General features: G+C 36.0%; 1 long non-coding RNA gene across 1 annotated transcript in view; it reads right to left on the bottom strand.

Annotated features, from left to right (window-relative positions):
* Positions 1-24,979, bottom strand: part of LOC104856773 — a 30,903-nt gene extending 5,924 nt beyond the window's left edge. Inside the window, exons 1-2 of the long non-coding RNA XR_778709.1 lie at positions 24,746-24,979; positions 14,529-14,629 (exon numbers count right to left, since the gene is read on the bottom strand). This is a non-coding gene — a long non-coding RNA (uncharacterized LOC104856773). The remainder of the gene's footprint in view (positions 1-14,528; positions 14,630-24,745) is intronic.
* Positions 24,980-25,656: the final 677 nt, after the last annotated feature.

Consider the following 25,656-nt stretch of genomic DNA (forward strand, 5'->3'; position numbering starts at 1 on the left):
TTGTTTTTGGTACCGGAGATCTAACTCAGGTCCTTGTGCTTGCGAGGCAGCAGCAGAACCACTGAGCTAAATCCCTGGCCCATTAGAAAAATAAGATATTTTAAACTCAGGATTTAGATGTTACAAAAAGTAGTGAAAGAAGAGAAATATGTAAATTGATAGAAAATATTATTCAAACTAGAAATGATTTATTTTTTACTCCTGTAATAGACTTCAGAATTCCATAGACACACTTTCTGATAATTGAAATCTCTCCTATTCTAAAGAAGTAATAGAAAATAACTCCACAAATTTCTATTGTAATTATTCCTGTAATGGAAGGTTTTATTCTGCATGTTGAACATAATTCTTTAATGTGGAAATCTTGGTTTCCTGGTTTTCTACTGGAAAACATAACATGAGTGCTGAGGGATTTCTAAAACCTGAGATCAAATCCTGAACACAACACTTGTTGTACATGTAATCTTGGAAAAATTAACATTTTATACCTCCAACTTCCTTGTCAATATAATCATGCTACTTTTGAATATATAGAACATGACATTCATTTAAAAACTAAAACAAAAAAAGCAAGCAAGCTTTTTCAATTTACTTCTAGTGCCTTGTGATTTCTAATCCAGGTGTTAATACCTCCATTTATTTAAGTGTTTTTCTAATTATGATAGGTGTTGATGCCAAATATTCTTTTTGGATGATCAGTATTATCTCTGCTCATTGTTTCTAATTTATAGGGCTAAATTTTTCAAAGCCATATAGCAGATTTCCTTGTTAGTAGAATCATATTTAAACCCTCCAGGAGGAGGGATTCCATTAAATTCTGTGAAGGTGGAAATAAAGAAACCATCCACAGCAATAGGTAGACTCATGGTCAGGGCATCTTGAAGCTGACCTTGACTTCCAGTTAGGACAAGTCTATGACTTTCAGTATTATGGGTAACTGAGAATCAACCTAAGTAGTTTGCGATGGGTCTGTTAAATCCCATTTCTTTAAAATTAAAAACAATTTTTTCATGGCTTTTAGTAAATCAAACACATAGGGTTTTGGGTGAGTTCCTAGTAGTATCACTTAACTCTGTTAAAACCCTATTTTCATAATTGCTCATCATTGCAGAAAACCTGTTTCTAAAATTTACTAACCAATATCATTTGGTAATACTTAATGACTTTGCAATTGAGGATGACAGCTCTCTACTTTCTGATCCCTTAATTTCTCTAAGATCAAGATGCTGAAACACTTTCAGCTTTTCTGGTTGTAATTTTCTCATTATCTCCCCTAGTTTCTTTGTCCTTTTCGAAAGGTATCATACACATTTCATCCTCTCTAGCTTCCTACCGAAACAGCATTTGTACTCAACTTGAATGGCAGCCAAGTCTAGTCAAGTCTCCCAACTTGCTGATTTTAAGCAATTAAGGAGAGATGTAAATATTCACATCTGCCAATCAATTGATTTTTCTACATGCTGGTATATTTTGTAGATTTAATGGGTGCAGTTTTTCTCTCCCCACAGACTGCAGCTGCGAATTTGCAACTTTTGAATTTCTGTTCATTTGCCATTTGAAAAATTTGGAAAAATTAAAACTTTTTGTGCTGGCGAAAAAAAAAATCAGTCAGCATTCTCCACAAGTACTATACAAGGCAAGGATATAGCAGCAGAAAGATCGGTCAATATGAACAGCCAGACTTTAAACTTCTTCTGCCCAACTATTTCTCTACTCTGATACTTGCATGAATGAGCTTAGTTGCGGAACTGGAATTCCTTCAAAGCACTGAAATTGAAATATATTAAAGAAAGCCTTCTTTATGCTTAATCTTATATTTAGAATTTATACTCATGCCTATATGCGAATGTTTTATTTATTAATATTTAGCAGTACTTCAGTGTTGTTTCTTAATTCTATTAAAAATTGTAGATCTTAGCCAGGACTTGATCATGTACATACCTTTCCCACTGCAAAGGTATTACTCCAGTAAACATGTTTTTGTTTGTGGGTTTCACATATCAGTGTTCCAGTGTAGTAAACAAGATATAGGGCCTGACTTTTATTACTATTACTATTTTATTACTATTTTTATTTCATCCTTAAACCTTTTATCTAACAAATGCTTTCTTTTTTCACCACTGTGTGGTTCACTACCACCTTTTTCTACTCTCAAAGGTCATATTTTGTGGTTGCTATCATAGCACCTTAAAATGGAGGAGGGGGTTGAAAGATCATAGTTCCTTTATACTCTTTATGATGAAATGAAGCCTAAAGAGCAGGGATCCCAGGTAAGAAGAGGAAAAGACAAAGCTATTAGCAAAGCAAGTAGTTTAGAATCTTTAAATATTGTTGGGCAGCTAATAAGTACAGCTATAAAAGAGATCCCATGGTATAAATCACCTCAAAAATCAGTAATTAGATCTAATCCACTAGCAGAAATTCATACACAAAGTGTGTCTAATTCTAAAGGGCAGCCTTTTCATTTTATTCAACTATAATGTCCCATTGCAGAAAATACTATCCCAATAAAAGCAACCTAGTTCACATCTTTCAGGACCTCCTTACTGAGTATGAGGAAGGAGAGACACCTAGGGTTTGACCAGGGGTACATGCTCATTGGTTGCCTAGCTCATAATCAAAATGCTATGAGAACAAGTTGGTTTTGAACACTGACTACCTGTGGATAGAGATCCAAGAGACTCAAGGAATGCAATCAGCAGAAAAAAGCATACAAGCAGCAATCCTGATATATAGCAACTGGCAATAATCAGGTAAAACAACACATTTCTAAGAAATAGAAAAAGACAGAGTAATGAATATCAGGAGGGGAAATGAGGCCGCCCTGATAACTCTACCCAGAGTGGAAGCAATATCAGGGAGTGCAAAAGGAGCTAGTAACCTTGATGACAGTGGAAAGAAAGTAATGGGCTTGGAAGTTTGGACTCAGAACTAGACTCCTGATCCACAGGAGGAATAAATTCTTTCCAGCATAGAATTTCCTGTCTGATTTGTTTTTGTAGCCTGCAAATAAAACATTCCATATGTTTTTGATTGTGAGTGAAATGGAGGAGAAAATAAAACATTCTACTTTCAAAGTCATATCCAAATGTTCTCAAATGTCTCCTTCCGTGGAAGGGAATTCTATTATGGTCTTGAGAAATATTTGGATGGACAGGAAGTCCATGAAGAATTTGTACAGGTGTTTGAACAATGTGATTCGTTTTTGAAGAATATCTCTAAACTCTTCTATTTTTCACCTAAAGAAGCATACTTTAAAAATATTTAGACATAAATGGACAGCATATAATGTTAAATGTAAGAATTGTGATGACTAAAACCTAATATCATTATGCAAAAAGTCAAATTTCACCTAGTACCTTATGCTTAAGGAATGAGATAGAAAAATACAGAAAAATGCTGAAATACCAGAAAGTGTCTGATGTAGCCGATAACTATATTTTACCTTCAACTATATTTTAAATTTGATTTTTTAAATTATGACTGGAAACTGTATGGGGAAGGCTTAATTAATTTTCATATGTATAGTTCATAAAATTTCTATTGTAGCTGAAAATATTACAAAGAACTTTCTATTCCAAGATTATTTAAGTATTAACCCACAATTTCTTTTTTTGTGGATTATATTCTCATATAATAACTCGTCTTAAAAATATTCTGTTGAATGAAATGTGGGGACCTGCTAAATTTTCTTCTACTTGGCAAAATTGTCCAATGCAATTTAATGATTTCCCGTGGTTGTAAAATCATATAGGATGTTAATTAATATATTTCAGGGACAAATTCCAAGCTGCTACTCAGTACAATAATCAGGCTGCTGGTTCTCGGGTCTTCAGTGTACTCTATGTGGTGTCATTTTAAAGTGTTTCTTAATATCTCAATGAAGAAGTCTCACTGCATTATCTTTTTCAATTATGTGTTTCCTATCAGACATATTCTTTTCCAAATTTATATTAGGATGAAGTTAAATTAAATTCTATAAATTGGCTAAAAAATAGCAGTAAAGTTAAATGCTACCACCAGGTTGCTATGCAGGGAGTGTTCAACATCAAGTTCCTTCTGCTTGAAACTCTCTTCCCCCAGCAAGTGCAAAGCTTGTCCTTTCAATACTACAGGTTTCTAATCCAGTGTCTTCTTTTCATAAAAAACTTTCTTGGCTATATATTGTCAAATATCACCATACTCTCAATGTTCATCCTATTTAGTTTACTTTTATTCAGGACTATGATAGCTACCTGACATTTCTTTTACAGACATAACTAATTGCTGTTTTTTTCCACAAGAATTCAACCTCCATGAGAAGGGGAATTTTGCCTGCTTACAGCTATTTTCTCAGCTTTTAGAACAATACCTGAATCATGGAAAATTCTTAGCAAGAATCTTTCTAAAGAATAAATGATTAAATTTAAATGCCCCCCGCATTCTCCAGCTTGGCCCTTGTAATCATCACCTCCACAATCATTCACTTTTCTAATAACAATTCTGCAAATCTTTTCTTGAATTATTTTCTCTGTGGGGTATATGTAGTGTGAAGTAATAGGGTTTCTCTAAATCTTCTCCTGAATCATTTCTTTGTGTGGTGTATGAAATGAGGACTTGTTTCAGATTTATTCACTGCTTACAATTCACGCATCTTCTACTCCACCTAATTCTTTTACTATTCTTAAGCATGGGTAGCGGGGATGTGGGGGAAAGGAAGGAAGGGAAAATTTAAAAAATGAGAAAAGAAGGAAAAAATGGAAACAAAGCTTTTGTAAACAAAGGGGTGAAGAGGGGCTGAAGGGAGGGGGAGGGAGATGGAAAAAAGAGGACTCAAGATCTATCACGTACTAGTACAAATCTCCTATGATGAATACTATCATTATGTTTATCTAAATGGTACCATTAAAATTATTTTTTTTAAAAAAGAGTCTGTGTCTGGGGTGACGACACTGATGTAGGAGTATTTTCCTTTAATTGCTTGCACAGCCCTTTGTGAATTTCAAAACAATAAATTAATGTTTATGAAGCACTTACCAGGGGTTACATATCAAACTGAGACATATTGTAAATAGTTTCCCTTTGTTTTTCACAGTAATCCTGCCAGATAGATTGTATCAATTCCCATAGCATTGAATAAAACATTGGAGAGTTGAAATCAGTTGTCCAAGGTGACATAATTGTTAGGGGAAGATCCAAGAGTTGGACTCCATAAGCTTCAAAGTCAGCTCTCTCTCTCTCTTTCCCTCTCTCTCTCTCTCTCTCTCTCTCTCTCTCTCTTTCTCTCTCCCTCTCTCTCCTCTGTCTCTTCTCTCCTTTTTAACTCTTTTGGCAAAATAATGGTGTACTTATAAACCTTAAGTTCAGGGACTCCACAGAATGAAAATCACTTTAAATAATTTACTATAAGAACTCAGAGTTAACTGAAAGCTATTATACTCATATTTACCATTTATTGCAGGGAAAGTATTTAGATGAAAATCAGCCAGAGAAACATACAGGACAGACTGAACTGAGAGGGTTTGAAACATGAATATTCCATTGTCTCCTCTGGGAAGTGAGGAGTCATTATTCCCTCCCATTGTTGTGACACCATACAGAAAATACAACCACGAGGGAAATTCATATAAATTCCATGGCCAGAGTTTTCATTGGAGATTCATGACCAAGACCCGATGGACTAATTGATTGTCCATGAGGTCATAGTCAGCCTTGAGGTTCCTTGAGTTGCTATGATCTAAACCCGTTTCCTTAAATCCCATGGCTAATTTTTCTAGTGTGGTCAGACCCTACCCTAACATTGTCCCATATGACTGGCCCCATCCTGTGATCCTATGTACAAGTCCTTGCCCTAAACAAAACACTCTTACAGGGTATGAAACTACCTCTTTGAACTGAGGTCAAAAGCCAGACTTCTTTGGGAACAATATCAAATTGTTTACTACACAGAATCTGAATCACTCACGCAGCCTTCATGTGAAGACAGTCTGGCCCATTATCATGGCCAGAGTGCTTAGCCAAGTTACACAAACAAACTTCAACTTGTGGACCCAGAGAAGTTCTGCAGCAGACTGGAGATGGGCTGACACACACACAGCACAGATCCGAGCACCAAGTCAGCTGTTGTCCACCTGCTCTGATGCACCTTTCTAAGCCTGTTACAGACCTGGCAGGTTTTTATAGTACTATGCTGAGAAAAAGTTCAAATGGGATGTCAGAACTGTAAACTGCAATTGCCAATTCTGGATGTTTGCAAGGCAAATAACAGCAAGGAATATCAGTGGCAAGAACTTGCTAAAGTTTGTACTTATATAACTAGTAGAAAAATAGAATGATATAAAATTGTCTCTCTCACTGATTCTGTCCCAGTTCCCAAATCAAGGATCTTTAAATAAACAGTAAGGACCCCTGATTTTGAATCCTAACACTTCTATGTATTTTGTTTGCTTTTTTTTTTTTTTGGTACTGGGGATCAAACTCGGGTCCTTGCGCTTACAAGGCAGGCCACGGAACTGCTGAGCTAAATCCCAGGCTTGTTTGCACTTTTATGAAGCCTATTTAACCTTGTGTCTATGCTTTGGGAAGTGATGATCAAGGTAATGTTATATATTATAAAATAACTAGAATCCAAATTCATATTGCCTGGCATTCAATTTCAAGTTCTGATCTTGTCCCTAGGCATAATGTTCCATCTTTCTAATGCTTTCTATAAAACATTTGTCATACAAATTCTTAAGAAATCTGTCACTGAATAAGTGATCAATGTATGTTATTACTATTATCCTTACTAAAGCATTGAGATGATATGAAATCCAGTTAGTTAAAATCTTTCTGGTATTAAAGCTAACTAATGCAAAATACTTTACTTTCAAATAATTTTAAATCAGCCAAGATTACCATGATCAGTTAGGCTTTTCTTCAATTTAGTGGTATCTGTTATTTTGAAGGTACTTTGAGAATTTCTGGTAACAATATTTGCTTTTTGACCAAATTTTCCTCAGGTTCCTCTAAGTTCTGCTTTTAAATAGAGCAGTACTTGGACTCTCTGTCCTACTTTAAATCTAGTTCTAGCAGGATTTCTATAAATCAATTTATCCAGAACCTCATGACCACATTGGAGATCAGATTACCCTTGACATGAGCCTCCTCATCCTCCACAAGGCCCCACTGACTTCCGATCACCCTGACTTGTCTTCAGCAAGTTTCCGGCTAGATCAGGGTAGGCAGAAGCCATCACCCCCAATCCCCATGATCCTTCTTAGTAATTTGCCATCCACCCAAGCCTTCTACCCTGCTCCCTGGCTATCGATTCCCACTCTTCGTTTTGCAGGTTGTATTCAGAATGGAGCCCAGTTATATACTGAGATTTCCTGCTCCCCATTGAAATAGTTTTGAGGAGCAGAATCTGTCCTTACCACTCACTGTCCAACCCTGTTTTTCCTTTAACACAAACTAAGGCAATAGATGTAAAAATGTCTACCACTCTGACAGATCAGTGACCAAAAATAAACAAGCTTTAGTTCTCTAGTTAATAAGCCCTGATCTTATTGCTGCTTCACGTACATATGACTCACTGAGTCTTATGATACATGAGTCAAGATACATGATTTCTCTGTACTTGGGATTCATCGTCATAAATGAAGTAAATTAAACTTGCATTACCGTACATCTGTAAATAACATTAAATATATTGTAATGCTGGGAACCTTAGGCATATTTGTTCAACAGATGCCATTATTACTCCAATGCCTTCCTTTCAAAAGAGTACTGTATTATCACACAGCAAGCAGCACATCATCTAGAAGACAGCCAAAAAGAGCCAGAACCTAATATCTGCCCTGACCTCATTTCTTGCAAAATTTCATTTACTCGTATTTGAGCATGTAATTTGGTCCTCCGCAAAGGCCTTATTAACATTGATTTCTTATCGATCTGTCACATGCCAATGTTCACTTTTAATGTACTTGACATTTGGCTGTCATAAAAAAAAGGGGGAATTGGCAGATATGTGTCAGCTTAACTTTTGACCAAAACGCTATGTAATTGAAGGAGAAAGTGATGTTAACATTGTGCATTTGATTCCAATTCAATGTGCTCAATGGACTAACATTTTAGAGCACCGACCCTTAAAATTCTAATGCATGTCAAATCAGGATGTAAATATCAGCAATCCTGGAGAGATTTGCAATGTAGAGACTTATGCTAATGAGCAATATTCCAAGGAGAAGGTTTTCCTTTCCTTCTAAAATTTGAACCAGAAAATTAGAAAGCAGGTCAACTCACAAAATAGCTTGGTGACTACCAGTTAATAGACATACAGTGCCTAGACCAGAGCCCAGAATCATATTCCACTCAAAATCGATAACACAGCCCCAAGCTTCTCTTTACTGATGACAGAACAGAAACAAAAGCATTGATTCCCAGACAATGATGACAACAATAAAAAACTAGATTCAGAGGTGACTAAGAGAAACAGAAAATATGCGAATTGTATATTTAAATGCAGACAAAGTGTTCTTCTTCAGCCTACTTTGGGAAGTTCCAAGTTTAGAGACGAAAATGTCCTCAACACATTTTCCAAAGCCCTGGCTTAGTATTTGCCCTTGATCTTTGAATAAGCAAAGGTGGGTAGCATCTTTGATTAGCACACCATTTAAAGTCTGCTTTCTTATTCATATCCTATATTCAAAATAATTTCTTTTTAGAGTAGCTGATTGCTGGCTGCTATTCTTACTAACGTACTTTGGAGAGGCCTTAGAGTAGCAGAAAGACCTATCGTGGTCTAACCTCTCCTAATAAGCTCTAGTCCTGCTACTATTTATTATTTATTTACTACATAAAGTTTCTTAGACTCTATGTACTATAAAAACGAAATAGGACAATACTCATTCTTCTACACATTATCACAAGAACTAAACATAAAATGTTTCAGCAGCAGCCAAGCACTGTGTAGACAGAGGTAATGCTGTCAACAGCATCATTCATCTTTTGCTACAGAATAAACAACCCTGTGTCTGCTGCAAATGTTGAAAGGCAACTTGCGTTCAGTCAATCGGAATATTCTGTAAAATGATTCAAGCAGCCTATTAAAAAGTGCCTTTGAAAAGTTTACATTGCAGTTTCCTTTGCATGTATAGATCTTTACCTTTTGTAAAATCCCCGGACATTTCAAATATAAGGAAAGGTCATGTAGCTCATCTGTTCCATTATAGCTGTGATCCATTTCCCCAACGAGAAGCAAGTGAAGTGTTTCTCAATGTGTATCAGGAAAAACGAAACCTTTTAAACCATAAGGACTAAAGCATTGCATATGCCACAAGCACTAAGCATCTAATTTCATCACGGATGATTGATGACTCTGCCATCCAGGCTGAATCAGGCCCAGGACACTGGGACTCAGGGCTTCAGTAGGGTGGCAGTTCACTGCAGCTTTCATCTAGTTTAAAAAAAATTTTTTTTATCGACACATACAGCATTCAGAGTCATAGAAATATATCATGTTTATCACTGCTTTTATGGTATGCATAGATATGACACAGGGGCATTGAGCCATATAGCATTAGACAAGCATTTATTTCACCCTGAGCTGCTACAAAGAATGCATAGCTCAGCTTCTGTTCTCTGTGCTGAACCAACAGGACAGATCTCATCTGAAATAAGTGTTTAAGAAAAACACAAAAATCAATGGAGATGCATATATTACCTAAATGTCCTGATTAGGCTTTTCTACGTGCTAAACAAGCTTGTTAGTAATAATAATACACCAGTGCGGTTTTCTGCCAAAGGCATCAGATTACTATACCGGAGAATTTGCAAAATGATCATCTTTCATGGAAATGGGAATGCAGCCAGCAAGTTTACCTTTAAGCACTTTCACTTAATCCCACAGTTTATGATTACATTATCACCCAGACTCTGCTACACATTCTTATGGAGAGCTGTTCCCTCAAGAATTATGATCCCAGACATTTGGTTTTTAAGTTACTGAGTGGACAAACAGCTAAGTATGGATTTAGATTTAGCAAAAGCCCAATCTCCCTATTATTGGAAGCCAGATTGGGGCAAGTTTGAGAGGCAAAGGACAGGTCAGAGAGGAGAATGATAATTTCATATAAATGGCAGATTTAAGTAAGTGGAAAGGAAGCATTATGAAATTTGCATCTAATTTAAGCTTTGTCCTTATTCAGCAGAATGCACTTGTCACAATTTATTGGGCTGTGATAGAAAGGTAGTCAGAAATGAAGACAATGCTGGAAGAGATGGAAGGAAATGAAGTCTTTATAAGCATGGCCATACATATCCCTCAAGTGCTCAAAGAAGGGTTTAAGACCTTCCCATGGAATGCTACGTCCCTCACCTGGCTAGATGCCTAGCTCATCAGGGGACTTAACTTTACTTCCCTCTCATTTTTATCTGCCTCCTAAAATGATACCGTTTTTCTTAGGAAACTCTACTTTGGTTTTCTTTGTTTCTATGCCATGTAGATGACATTTTTATCCAGTGGTTTTAAACTCCCTCTGGGAAAGGCCCCCGTGTGAACGTGTATATGTCCTGTAATTTTCACAATCCTGTGACAGTGCAGTAAGTAGCCTGGATTAGGCCCCAAAGAAATGCATGGGCCACAGATGAATGAAGAGAGGAGAGCTGCAGCGCAGAATGTTATCACTGCAATATTCTGACTTGCTCCTATCGGTAAGAATGAATAAATTTAAAAAATAATCATTTAAGTGCGAATAATGGGAGATAACAAGGTTTCCTTAAGAAGATAAAAAGTAAGTATTATGTTTATTGGAAAACTGCCTATTCTTTATCCCAAGTTGATCAGATTCTGCATTTGATATCCTTTGGGGCAGGACAAGCCTATGAGAGCTGATGTAATCTCAATCTGAGATGCCTAACAGCAGTAGACATGCCCGCATCTTAATACCAAAGAAAAAAGGAAGAAAAGATTTTTTGTCGCTAATCATAAAGATGAATATTCTTTCATTTCATGATACGTAAACTCTGGTGTCAGATGCTGTATAATGAGCTAGACGGCAGCTGATCAGCTGGAAAAGCATATTGAGCTCTCTTCTGTATTCCAAAGAAGACTCGTGTAGAAGGAGCAGCTGGGCTCCTTCACATCATTACGGAGTCATCTATCAGTTCAGGATGGCTTGCTGGAGGCTTGTGAAGAATTGCAGAAGGGCACTTGCCCCTTGGTGGAGCCATTGCTTATACAGAGTTTAACTTATTTCAGTAGCTTGTCAGATACTTCTGAAGTGTGCTGTTTAGTGGAGAAAAATATATTGTTTTCAACAAAGAGGTACAAGAAAAGGAAGGGAAAATGATGCATGCCTCACCCCACCTAATTTTCCCTCTTTAAAGCAGCAATATTTAAAGAGGAGTGTCCTGGCCATCCATCCCCTGTCCCCTCAGTGATAGTATGCAGGGTGGCGCCCAGGAAGAAGCCCTGCCATTCACTGGCTGGGAGATATTGATTGGACTACTTCTCTATTGTCTCAAATTCTTCAACAATAAAGGAGACACGAAAAAGTGTATTCCTGAAAAATGAGTTGACCCATGTAAAGTTCTTCCTGCAGTGTTTTCTCATGGTACGTGCTCTATGTGCTAAGGACTACTCGTGGGAACAAAAAGGAGGTTTAGGAATCTTGGGTTAAATTTTCTTTCTCTGCCTCTTTTACACCCAGTTCATTTAGTCTCTTCTCTTAACCCAACGACTGCCATTCTTATTCAATTTATAATTCCTTTACTCTGACCTTGGTTCCTCTTAAATAAAGAGCATTTATTATCTAATAATTAATGACATTTACTTAGCCTTCACCTACGCAATGTGCTAAAACACATTCCATGGGATTTCACTGCTTCCTTTAGCTTGTCCTCTGGTGTAATCCTTCCCTTTCCCACATTATCTCCTGCTGCCTCCAGCCACTTCCTATAAGCTTTAGTCAATACTAACTATTTAACATTCTCTAAAAATACTCTGTATGGGCTGCCCTCTGTGCCTTGCCCACAGTATGTCTCCATCTGCAGTTACATTGGTCCAAGTAAGTATATGTTACTTTCTTTGAGAGTTTGTCCCTAACTCAACCAACTAGAAAGAATCACTTTCCTTCCAGATTTGGATGTCACTTTTTCATAACTTCTGAATGAAGTTTACCCTCACTTATTTGCACAAGCTTTCTTAGAACCAAAACTGAAATAAATAAATCTTTGCCCATAACAGAAAATTGATAAACATATGATAATTTTTAAAAATCTGCCTGCCTGCAATACAGAGACATGGATTTAACAAAACTGCCCATTGTAATGTAAGAAGTAAAGATGTATCATGACATTCATTCATTGATTTGTTTATATATCAAATATTATCAGGATTTGAGACCAAAAACCCCTAAATTTAAAGGCTTTGCAGCACTGGAAGCCTCTCTTGAAGACTATATTTAAATAGATAAATTATAGCTCAGTATTACCTTGGATCTTCATAACTACGCCTAAAAAGCATGTAGGCATGCTTAAGAGGAAAAATTGGATTTAGATTAAATTTTAGAGAAATTTGCTAGATGCAGTGACTAAAGAATAGTAGGAAGGAATAATAATGAAGGAATAAGCATGATCAAATATGCCAGGTTATGAAAAAATTGGTAAATAGTAATTACAAGAATAATTGGGGTTGGATACTTTTTTATGTGTCAAGTATTAAAGTAGGCTCTTTAATCATCACCAAAAACCAAACAAAAATATTTTCTTATTTTAACTAAAGAAAAAACTGTCTTATGTTAATTAGAATTCTATAAAGAAATGGAATCCATAATATATATGATTTATAAGATATATATAAGAAATATAACATATATATATATATATATATATATTCATGTGAGGAGGAAGACGGTGAGCAAAAGAGAGATTAAGATTTAAGAAATTGGCTCAAGTGATTGTGAATTTGGCTGGCAAGTCCTAACTTCACAGCATAGGCTGGCAGAATAGAGATGCATGGAAAAGTTTCAATTCCAGCTTGAAGGCAGTGTGCTGGCTGAAATTCCTCTTCTTTAGGGAGATCTGTCTTTTCTCCTAAGGCCTTCAGCTGATTGGACTGGTCTTACCCACATTTGGAGGGAAGTCTTCCAATTTAATTCTTAATCAGATCAAAAATGACCTTCACAGAAACATCTATAATAGTGCTTGAGTAAGTATCTTGGTACCGTGTCCTAGCCAAGTACACAAAATTAAACTTTACATTTGCCTGGGAGAGATCACATCATCTAATGAAGTTTGTGTCGCGAGCCTGGAAGAGCCGGTATTCAAACTTCAACTTTATCTCGCTTCATTTGCAGATGCAGGAAGAAGCTAAATTTCTTAGAAAGAACTGGTGAGTCACATTCAAGCCAGGTTCCTCAAGGCAAAACGGAGAATGGGGAAATGAAAGATTAGTTACAAATGTCAAGTTGTTAGGCCAAAAGTTGATAGCCAAGCAGAAACAGAATCAATGTGGGAACAGGTGTTGAACAAGTATAACCTGTGCAGTGCTTAATCACCTTCTTGGGCACTTGGGTGCATGGATGCAAAGATTTATTAACTTGGATTACAGGAAAAATAGGCTTAAGACAGGTTGACTGAAGCCTGTCAGTCAAAAAGATTATTGTGATAATGCAGGTCTAAAATGATAGGATCTCAGCTTCGGATTCTCGCAAAATAGGTAAGTAGATTTGGAAGAAGTCAAATTAAAGTTCACGCAGCTCACAAATGATAAAAATGTTGCTCTTATATCTAATTAGTTAACAGTTGCCAGTTTCTAAGGGTCACAAGGCATATGACATAAGGGCAAGGCTACCAAAATGCATGAGAAAGATTCAGAAAAAAAAATTAAAGGAAGATATTCAGTAAAATATGTTAGATAATAGCAACGGTGTCATGCAAATAAATTTGTAGGTATTTGAAGCCTTGGAAATATACATGAGGAAAACTACTGGTTACACATGAAAAGTATCCCATTGAGTGCTGGAGGAAGAAAAATTACATAGATAGTATAAATAATCAATACCATAAAGATGAAAGCAACTTCATTGACTAGCAAGACATGGTACTATGCTCCTTGGATAAGTAACTAAATTTAATCCATCAGATATTACATAAAATAGAAGCTTCCATCGTTGGTACTTTAGAAAGATTAATTAGTTTGCCTAAGGGTCCATAGCTGACAATAATAGATATGGTGCGTGAGCCTTTGAATGTTTGTTACCATGCTACTTTCATTTCATTAGGGCCATCCTCTGACAGAAAAACATGCAGACATACCCTTATCAGAGGTGAGAAGATGTCTCCTCTGTAGACATAGACTGCTTCCATAATAAAGTCTGCATTAGGGCTCAGGGAACTTTGGAAAACATCAAGGTCGCTTGTGTCTAGAACATTAATTCTACAGAGATAAAATATCACAAATGTGTCGCATCTCCAGAACACATATCCACACTTTAAAATACCTGGCATCATCTGTGTCTTCTCCTCCTACCAGTGGAGAAATTGAGAGCTACCCCCAAGAATCTTACCCCATTTTTTACACTCTTGTTTCCTTTCACAGATAGTTCTCCCGGTAGAGATTTGATTGGAAGTCTTGCTTATTGTAGGCTCGATGTTTCATATGTAGGGGCTACAAATGACAGCATCAGATTGATGAGTTACCACTGCCCTTCCAGCTCCTGATGAACTAGGGTGAGTCAGAGAACAACTTCTCACTGCCTTCTATTTCATCAGACAACAAAATACTGTTATACACAGTCTGCTGTGTAGATCATTCACATCCAAAGCCAACCTTAAAAGCCCAGGAAAACACTTCAATAAATTTAAGGAAATTGCAATTGCTCATAAGCTATAAATACTTCAACTGCCTCTATATTTTGCTATCAGAATATAAACACCTTGATGAAAGCAGTAAAACTGATTATTTTATAAACTGTAATATGATAATACAGTTAGTAAATTTCTCAAAACTAAACTTCTAAGGTTACTGATAGGGAACTACTAAAGAAAATCAAGTATTTACACATTCTTAAAATTTTTATATTCATACTTAATATCATTTTCCACATTAAAATATCTTTTTTAAGTGTCTTTGCATTGTTTATTTGTGTCATGAAAAATTCTGTGTATCTGTGAGATACCAGGAAAGTTAAAACAACCTTCCTCTTTTTGTATCTTCAGGATAAAATAAGAGAAATATAGGGCTGGGGATTTAGCTCAGTGGTGCGGCCACCTGCCTCACAAGCACAAAGACTCAAGTTGAATCCCCAATAGTGCACCCGCGAGAGAGAGAGAGAGAGAGAGAGAGAAATACATGTGATATTTACACAGTCAACATGTCCAGAGAATAGCAGCTGAAGCATTTTCTAGCAAATAATACAGAACATGTAATAAGCATTGGATTGGAAGTGCTGAGGGTATATATTATCTATGACAGAAGACAAAATAGGTAAGTAAAGAATCAAGAGGTCAGTTTTATGCATAGAACAAGAATGATTAAAACAAAAGAAAATAACTGGAAGAATGGATGAATACCTAAATGGGTGGATGAGTGGATGCTAGTTGGTGTTACATACTGAATTCTACCCTTCCAAGATACAAATCTTGAAGCCCTGACTCTTAATGAGACTATATCTAAAGACAGGACCTTGTAAGAGGTAATTAAGATAAAATTAAAATGAGGGTGGGGTCCTAGCTCCGTAGGATTAAGGTACTTAGGGTACTTATAAAAATAGGGAGAGACAGCAAGCAGTATGCAAAGCTCTCTCTCTTGTGTGAATGTGTGTACATCTGCGCGAAAGAAAGAAAGAAAGAAAGACAGAAAGAAAGAAAGAAAGAAAGAAAGAAAGAAAGAAAGAAAGAAAGAAAGAAAGAAAGAAAGAAAGGCAATATCAGGATAAGAGAGAGAGAGAGAGAGAGATCATTAACCATCTATAGGCCAGGAAGAGAGGCCTTGTCAGAGACTAACATCAAGGAAGACGACCTTGGTCTTAAACTTTTGGCCTCTTTCTTGGAGTTGTGAGGAAAAAGCCTGTTGGTGAAGCCACCCAGGCTCTGGTGCCTGGTTATGGAGGCCTGAGCTGACTAATGCAGATGGAAAGAGAGCATCTGGCTTTCAAGCATCAGTTATCTCTGTTCATACAAAAAGGAAGGCTCTAAAAGGAGAGTCAAATTTTTTTCCCTTCTGATTTGTTTATTTTAAATTATAAGTGCAGTACATCCTCATATATGAACAATAACATAGAGGATATATAAAACTTTAAAACATGAAAGTGCTATACTTGTTTCCATCTCTCCCAAAGAAGGCATTCTTAAAGAGCTCAGTGTGAATATTTCCAGACCATTTTAAAGCAGCTGATCTGCAAGGGAGAAAGGGTCTTCTCTATGGGAAGAAGGTAGAGCAGATAGAGCAAAACAGAGGGCTGTGCAAACCTGAGAGGGAAAAGCACAGAAGAGAGAAGCAGAACCTTTCGCTCAGAACTCAGTGCAGGTTTGTGGGCTACGCTTAGTGTGCACCAGACCACCAGTTTATACAACTGACATATATCACATTGTGAAGGCCTCATATAGAAAACTGAGAGACACAGTCCAGTCCATTGAAAAACAGCTCATAAATATAGGAACAGATCCTGAGCTTCACTCAAAATTAGAAAAATGCAAATGAAAGCTGCACTAAGATACCATTTCTCATCTCTCTGGTTGGCAATGATCCAACATTTTACAAAATACTCTCTTGATGAGACTGTGTGAATTAGCACTGTTAGACACTGCTGGAGGGAATGAAAAATAGTGTAATCTTATAAAAGGAACTGACAGTATGGAATAAAATTATGTAGGCAGTTAGCCTTTGACTTAGCATTTCTACCTGTTGGAAAATATCACAGAAATCTTCTGTAAAAATATGAGGAGATATTTAAATATTTTAAATATTGCTGCTTTAAAGAGGAAAAATTAGATGGGGTGAGGCACACATCATTTTCCCTTTAAAATGTGTGGAGGGGATGTGTATACGATTTTATCGGGCCTGTTGAGGGACTACCAATTCCTCATTATTCCTGGTTTCAGCATAAAGCATTTAGGCCTAGAGCTGCTCAACCAAAAAAAAAGAGAGAGACTAAGAATGAAGCCAACATGGAATAAAACAGTACAACTGCTTCAAAGGATGGGTTTCCTAGAGAAATAAATATTTACTAAAATCTAAAAATCTCCAAAACTCATTCTTATGCTCCAGTTTTTGTTTCCACCTCTAGTCTTTTCTTCCATGCAAGGCAGCAAATTCCCTCTTTTTAAAACAGTTTGGGTTTGGTTTATTTCATTTGCTACAAAAATATAAATTCCTGTTTGATACAGTAGGCTATCACTAAACATCAGAGGAGTAAGTGAAATAATAACGCCTAGAGGATGCTGTGATCAATTTCTAAAAATGGGCAAAACTCGCTTTTCCTATATTTAGATATGATCAAAAAGAGAAAATTACTATTTGATAAAAAATTTCAGCCTTCACATTTATTTCAAATCATTCCAAAGATTTAGCTATTTGGAGAAAGGAAAGAATTAGTATTTTGGAGATCATTTCTGAGGTGAGCAAGAGGTCTGACTTTTTTCTAAGAAAGGTGTCCTGAGGGAAAGTGATTATTTGGTATTTTTGAAGCATTCTCTTGAAGGTGTGACACTTGTTTGAAACAAAGCAAAGCAAAACAAAACAGAACAGAACAGAACAAAAAAAAAAAAAAAAAAAGGAGGGAAGGAAGCCAAAGCCAGACTTTTCAGGGACAAAATGCTGGTATAGCAGGGCAAGTAGCTACTGCTAGTCAGCCCCTGAGCCACACAGCACATAGAGTAAAATTGCCTTTTAGAGTGCTGTTTCTAGCTATCTGTGAAGTGATGCTTATTCTTGTTCATTTAGGGATGTTTTTCGTATCTCAAAAGTGGTCTCTTTTCCCTTTTTGTTCTTCCCCTACGTATCACACCTTCCCTACATCTTTAGCTCCTTTCCTCCCATTTCTAAATGTCAGTAATCTTATTAGAATCTTATGCATTGTTGCAGAATATTCACACCAGGGAAACTATTCGGTATTTACACATGTGGGACTTATTTATTTCACTTAGGAGTATATCTTCAATATGTATCCATTTTCCTATGAATGAATCTATTCTCTCGCTCTTTATGGCTGAGTAATATTCCATTTTATAGAAAAACCACAACTTCTTTATCCAGTTTCCAACGGATGGGCAAATAGGTTGTTTCCAAGATTTAGCTATTACAAACTGTGCCGCTATAAACATGGGTGCACATACTTCTCTGTGATATGATTCTTTCAGTTCTCTTGGAAAGATACCCAACAGAGGGATGGCTGGGTCAAATGGAACCTCCAGTCCAAGCTCTTTGAGGTATCTCCATATTGATTTCCATAGTGGTTGCACTAGTCTGCACTCCCACCAACAATGGAGGAGGGTTCCTTTCTCCCCACAACCCCGCCAACATTTGTTATTGTGTGATTTCTTGATAGCAGCCATTCTTTGTGGGGTGAGGTGGAATCTTAGTGTTGTTTTCATCTGCATCTCTCGAATGACCAGTGATGTGGAACATTTTTTCATATATTTTCTTGCTGCTTTCACTTCTTTGTATGAGAAAAAATGTGAGAGAATGAAAAGATGAAAATAAAGTGTTTGTAGATGGGGAGGGGAGGAGGGGGTGAAGGGAGGGCAGAGGTAAGGGGAAAAAATGAGAATCAAGACTTGTCATGTAGAGGTACAAGATCCCAACAATGAATGTAACTGTACTGTATCCCTAAATGTACCAATAAACTCAATAAAAAAAAAAAAAGTGGTCTCACAATAAAAGTCACTGTTACAATAGGAGAGCTAATAGCCATGAGAAAATAAACACTGTTTACACATTATTTATCAACATAAATGATCTCACATATTTGACACATTTTATGCAGAAAAATATAATCATAGAGTCATATTTTAAAATACAATGCCCTGTAACTCATGACTTTTTTCCAAAACAATTTTGCACGCCTAACAATTTTATGAGGAAACTAATGCTTTCAGTGATGAATGGTTATTCAAAAAGTAAATGCATAAAGAGAAAACTGACTTTTTGTGGTTAATGGTTTCTCAAAGTTAATGAGCAAACACCACTCCTACAATTTTAAAGAGGCTTGTTCTCTGAATGGTAATGGATCCTCTTACCCTTTAATCGATGATGTATGTCTAAGATGTATTTCCCAGTACTTTTGCATTATTTTGTTAAATATGTACATATGATTTCTTTAAATACTGACAAACTCAAAGAGGAATTTAAATGGATCACTCTAAGTTGAATAAGTTCATTACTCTTTGCTCTTTAAATATCTTAAATATTACAACTTCAAAGCAGAAAAAAAAATAGCAACTGAAGCAAATAGTATTGTTTTTGCCTAGGGTATTTCTTCTCAAATTGGGGCTATTCCCTTCCACACCCCAAATAACCTTGGCGATGTTTGAAGACATTTGTAGCTGTCACGAGGGCTAGAGGTGGTACTGGCCTCTAGCAGGTAAAGGCCAGAGATGCTACCAAATATCTGAAATGTGTGGGACAATCCCCACCACAATTGATATAGTCTAAAATGTCTTCATTGCTCACCAAGTGTTGCAAAAAGGGGAATTTAAGAGCTCAACTTAATAAAAACTGCTGATTTAATTTTCGTAGCTTTACTCAGCCCGATTCTTGATTCTTTACTAAAACACGAGCAATCCTGACCACAATGCTAACAGAATGTGTGTCCCTACCCCAGTCCTCAGCTTCAGTTGCCATGCAATTCTCCTTTGCTTCTCAGTTAGTAGGCTGCTCACTTAGTGGTTTCTGTCCCTGTGATTGTGGAATATTTATGAGCGCACCAGATATGTTCATGGAATTGGCCGCATTATTCCAACACCTGGACTGCCCCTTGGGATTTGGGCAATGCAGGTGATACAGGAGAATTTCATAAGGTTCCTTCTCATCTACCCAAGGTATGAAAAGGATGATTCATGAGCTGGAACAGAGAATGAGAGCTACAAAAGATTACAATTTAAAATTCACTCCGTGGTTTTAAAAGCACTATTTTCTGTGCTGCAATAATTATTATACAGGAAGAGGCAATTTCCCAATTGTTTCCAAAGTATGTTGGTTCTTTCTGAATAGAAGAAAGAATATTTTATGGAATGTAATAACAAAATAGCAGTCACTTTAAGCTCTGAAGTACGACTTCAGTGCTTGGCTCAAAGAATAGGTGCCATTTTACATTGGCTGGCACCTCTGTGCAGAGTTCCAGAGCAGTGCCATTTGGTAACAGCTTTGGCAGATTGCTGTCACCCAGAAAACTTTTTATAAGACTGAAGTTGGGCAAGCAGTGTGAAATCCACCCCGTTATTGGATCACATAGATGTACCCAGTGGTCTGAAGCATTATGAGGTAAGATCTACTTCCAAGTTTAAATTGCTGCCACCCTGAGATGAATGGAAAAATACCAATAACTTCTTCCAATCTTGGGATGACCTATTCTCATGGCAGAAAAAAATTGTATGTAAAGTATTGCTCTGATCCCCAAACAGGTCACTTAAGAAGGGGTTATCCTTTTGAGGAGTGAAATGAGTTACTCTAATAGCCCTAGAAATGTACATATTAATAGATATCACCCTCAGGAAAAGTTAATGCATGAAAAGGAAAGTTAATGGGTAGGGATACGCTATTATTTTAAAGAGATTTTTTTGGTCTACAAACATTTTTGGAGACCACATTTTAAGTAATACCATTGGAATAAAACCTGAAAATGTTTAGCTCTACGGTGAGTTAAGTAGCTGATGTGAACTACTCAATTATTTAGAATGCTATGGTTTAATTTTAGGGGAATAGCAAACATTTTTAAATACTTGTTTTCCATGAGATATTTTTGTTTTAAGTACAGATCCAATATGTAAGCACTTTTTTCTTCTCTTCTGAGACTTAAATAATTTGAACTTTTAACAAAAATAAAAAATGTGAAATGTAAGAAAACTAAAATACTGTTATGAGTGATAAATGTGAGAAGTAATTCATTTGAGTCATCTTGTGATGATATTTTATGCCTAAAATGACTCAGATAAAACTAAAATATCATTCCATTTTAGTCTCTTTTTTTATAAATTATAGTAGCAGTTATGGGCAGCACTATATGATACAAACATTTTTAGACCATTTCTACAAGATGAAGCATATTTCTCTTTACAACTATCTATAGGATTAACAGCTCTCTGAAATTACATTTTCTATCAAGGGCTGTATTTTACCTTTACTTTTTCTAAAAATATAAAATATTAGTTGTCTTCATTGAAATTGTCCTTATTCATTTATTAAAAATCTTGTACTTGGTGCTTCTTAAGTGAAGGATATCCTGCCAAATATAATTCATAATACAGTAGCTCCTATACCTGTTTTTAGCCTGAGATTATAGCAACTAAGGAAGGAGAAGTTTTTCAAAGGGGAAAAATTCAAGAGAAAAATAAGTTTCATGTTGGATTCTATTTCACATTCAACCTGCAAGTTACTTTGTTTCGTGACAAATGACCTTGAGACCTTGACTTAGTCCTTGCTGTTTAAAATCTTATATGAAAATGAAAATGAGAGGAAAAGATTTCATTTATTTCTGCTAAAACTTTCTTAGTATTTGAAACATTAATATATTGAAATACATCTGAGGAATAATTGTAAGTAGCAACAAGCACAGGTATTTGAAATGGAAAATGTTATTTAAAACCCATTGAAACATTCTGAATAGGCATTTTTTAAAAGAGGACATACTATCTAAATAAAATCAAAGGAAAAAACAAAAATGAGTGATTATGACAGAAAAAGAAGATGCAGAAACTAATAGTGCCACAGACAAAATAACAATGTATATTTTATTAACAGATTTGTAACGTATCTTATTCTTATTATTATGAAGATTAAATCAAGGATCCCATGCATGCTAATTATGTATTCTACAACAACACCCTAAAATATTATTTTTATTTAAATATTCCAATTGTAAACCTATCCATCTGAAGACTATTATCTACAAAATCATGGAATCAAATATCTTAGAAATAGAATTGTGAGCTCATCCAAATATCTTGATACTTTACTTTATATGAAAAAATGAACCAGGAGTTTGGTTAATCATGTCTTTACTACCACCAGGATTTGAAGCAATTCAACCTAAATTAGAATTGAATCCCCCAAACACCACCCCAGTAAGACCTGATATATAGAAATCACATGAAATGTAAAGCAACAAGGTAATGAAACAATCTACTGATGTTTGGGGCAAAATAGTGCTAAAAACATTTGATATATTGGGCACCTAAGAATATATCCTTCATTGTAGTACTAAGCTGACATTATTTTGAAGTGTAAAAGCTAGTTTAGCCTGTATCCATATATTAATAAGTGATCTAGGCATTGATATCCTAACTTGAATGACTTTTGAGTACTTTTCCAGGGTTGGGAGTTTGATGTGGTTGAGAGGAAATTCACTGAGATAAAACTGGATTTCAATGATAGTCAGGGGAGGCCCTCTTTGCCATTATATAAATGAACCAAACACTAGAAAATAGCTCCAGTACATCTGTTTATAATGGCATTTGGCATTTGAAACAAGATTATTCGGATGATCTGCTATGTCTTAACACTGATCTAGTTCCCAGCTTGCTAATAATTCATGAACTTCAGAATAGAAAAAATACAACTTTTCTGTGTGCAGAAGTAAATAAGTTGTAAGTTTTATTTTACTCTGGGATGAATATTGTGGTAAATAAACCTACATGAAGTTTTGCTTTGTTTCCTACTAATATGCCCTGAATTTTCTGGGTAGTTTAAGTAGGGATTTTAGTAGGATGCAAGCCCTACGGCAAAGCCAACATTTTGTATATTTTGTAAAAACCATGTGATTAAGGCTAAAAACCATGTGATTAAAGATTGAGATGAGGAAACCTGAACCTTCACCTGATTCGAAAGTTAACAAGATTCAAACAAAAAGAGCTCAGAAACAAAGGCAATCAGCAGTTTGTAAGTGATCTCAGTTTAAGGCCTGTCTTTGACTCTAATCTTGGGCAACTCCTTCTGGTTAATAATCCACAGTGGCAAGCTCGAATCTGGCTCATGAAGGGAAATACCTAGGCCCCACCAGACCTGCTAAACATGGATGTCTGGGAAAGATTTCAAAATCTGTGTGTTTTTTCAAAAGCTCTCTAAAGGCACTTGATGGTCCTTCAGGTTTGGAAAGTACTACTCAGGATGAATCTTTTAAGAAAACAAATTTGCAGAACTAAGATGCAAATCCACTTTTTGTAAAATTTTGTAAAATACAGTACCTAAAATTTTAGAGATAATGTGATCTCAGCATAAAAATGAACTACCATATATAAAGGTAAATTAGTAGATAGGTTATTTTCTACTGTAATCTACTGGATTGATAAGCTTGGGGATTTGTTTAGGATAAATGCTTTTCTTTTTTTTCTTTTTTTGGTTCAGAGGATCAAACTCAGGACTTTGTGCTTGAGAGGGAGGCAGGCACAGTGCCACTGACCAAAAGCTTTTCTTAAAACAGAGACTGTTTATACAGGATCCTAAAATCTAATGAAGAATCTCTCACTTTTCAGTGAAAAATTTATTATGTTAAATTAAATCATCTAGACCTCCAATTTATGACCATGAGAGTTGACTTGGTTTGTATTTGTTTGGCATTCCCTGAACTTTGACCCCTGGTAAGATACTAAATCTTTTCTCTCTGTTTATTTGATTTGTTTATATACAGGAATTTGACAAACCAATAATAATTGCTCAAGATTCAAGGTGACTTTGAAATGATTTCATTCAATAAACATTTATTAATAGAGTATTTTGTGCCAGGACCGGATTTGTCTGATAAGGTAAAACTCTTTTATTAGTTTAACATCCATTGAAGGCATAACAAATCATCTATTGATTTTCTTATAGGCATAGAAGAAGTAGCAGGTATCAAAAATGTGAGAAATGGAGTGATTCAATTATCATGTATGAAATATCAGTAATGCACTGCTGCCTTTTCACTCTAAATTTTGTTTCATTCAAAGTCATTTGTTGCACTACTGTGATGTTCTAGGTATTGGTTAAGGGTTAGAGGTACAAAGGAGATGCTGCCATCTGTTAGCTCACCACTATAAAGTGAAAATATCAATAGCCTAAAGAGCTGGCATTTATTTATGTCTCTTCAATATATCACAAGCTATCTTTTCATTTAAAAAATAAAAGGGACTATCTAACAATAGAAATTTTTTCAGTGGAAAATACAAAGATCATATGTGAAAATGAAGTATGTATTGCTTAATAACATTTTACTCAATATATTTACATTCCCTTTCAAGACAGTATTGAGTTTAGTCAGAAGTGATGGCTACATTTAAGAACTTAACTTGCACATTTACATATATATTGAGGTCAGAGCTTGTGGCCTGCCTGCATCCCACTGATGATAGCAGCTTTTAATAATGATTTTCTTTACCTTGTTAAGTAATTATTCTTGATGGATATTCAGTTTGACTAAACCCATTTTAATTTTACAGCTATTGTTTCATAGCTGTAAAAGATTCAAACATTATGTAATATATACTTTCTTACTATATTTGGACCCAATTTAAATTTTTTATGATTTTAAATGTCAACGGAAAAAAAACCACCTGGCATATATATTTAGCTCCTCAGACGGGTTTTACTTACTTAAAAATAAAAACATATTTCCAGCTGGATTCCCATTCTTCATATCTTCATTGATCTTGGTATGGTCAAAAGCACAAGTGAACTTGCATTTCAGCCAGAGATCCTGTCTTTTAACAGCCAGATCGTCACATGGCAACTAGAAATTCAGAACCCTCCCCAAAATTTGCTGGAAATCCTCAAGGGATTACCAGCTAGACAAACAACTGGATAAAATGTGTCCAAGGTGATAAGAACCCAGAGGACATGCGCAGAACTCAGAACCCAAAAAGACTTCACCGCTCCTGAGCACTGTTGGTGGAACCAATCAGAAAGGGATATTTTCAGTCCTTCATTTGAATCTGGTGCTGTTCTTAGAACCAATCAGAAAAGTGCTCTTTTCAGTCCTTCATTTATAACTGGTAGGAAGCCACCCAAGTCTTTCGATAAGATTTAAAAAGACTTAAATATGGCATATCAAGTGAACTTTTGGTAGAACAAATGACCCAGTGCCTTATTTGCGTGAAGGGAAGCCAATCTAGGAAATTTGGACACAAAAGAAGGTTTTTCTCTTATCCCGCAGGTGTTGTGAGACGGTCTACCAGCGCCTGCTCTCACCTTGACGAAAGTACTTCTTTTCTACCTTCATTGAATGAACACCGGATCTGGAATTTAGTTCAGTGGTGCTGCCGCCTGCCTCACAAGCTCAAGGACCCAAGTTTCATCCCCCGTAACAAACAAACAAAAAAAAGCAAAACAAACAAAAACAAAAACAAAAACAAAAAAACAAATGAAAAGATAAATAAATAAATAGATAAATGAACACCTCCACTGCCTTTTCCGCATGTTTCGTCCAATTCTTTGTTTGAGACACCAAAAACCATGGGACCTTCCATCCAGTATTGGCCCCACAGTTTTAGCTGGCATCCATATGG

This window comes from Fukomys damarensis, unplaced genomic scaffold (genome assembly GCF_012274545.1).
Source record: "Fukomys damarensis isolate Sample0158 unplaced genomic scaffold, DMR_v1.0_HiC HiC_scaffold_21, whole genome shotgun sequence".
NCBI classification, from domain to species: Eukaryota; Metazoa; Chordata; class Mammalia; order Rodentia; family Bathyergidae; genus Fukomys; species Fukomys damarensis.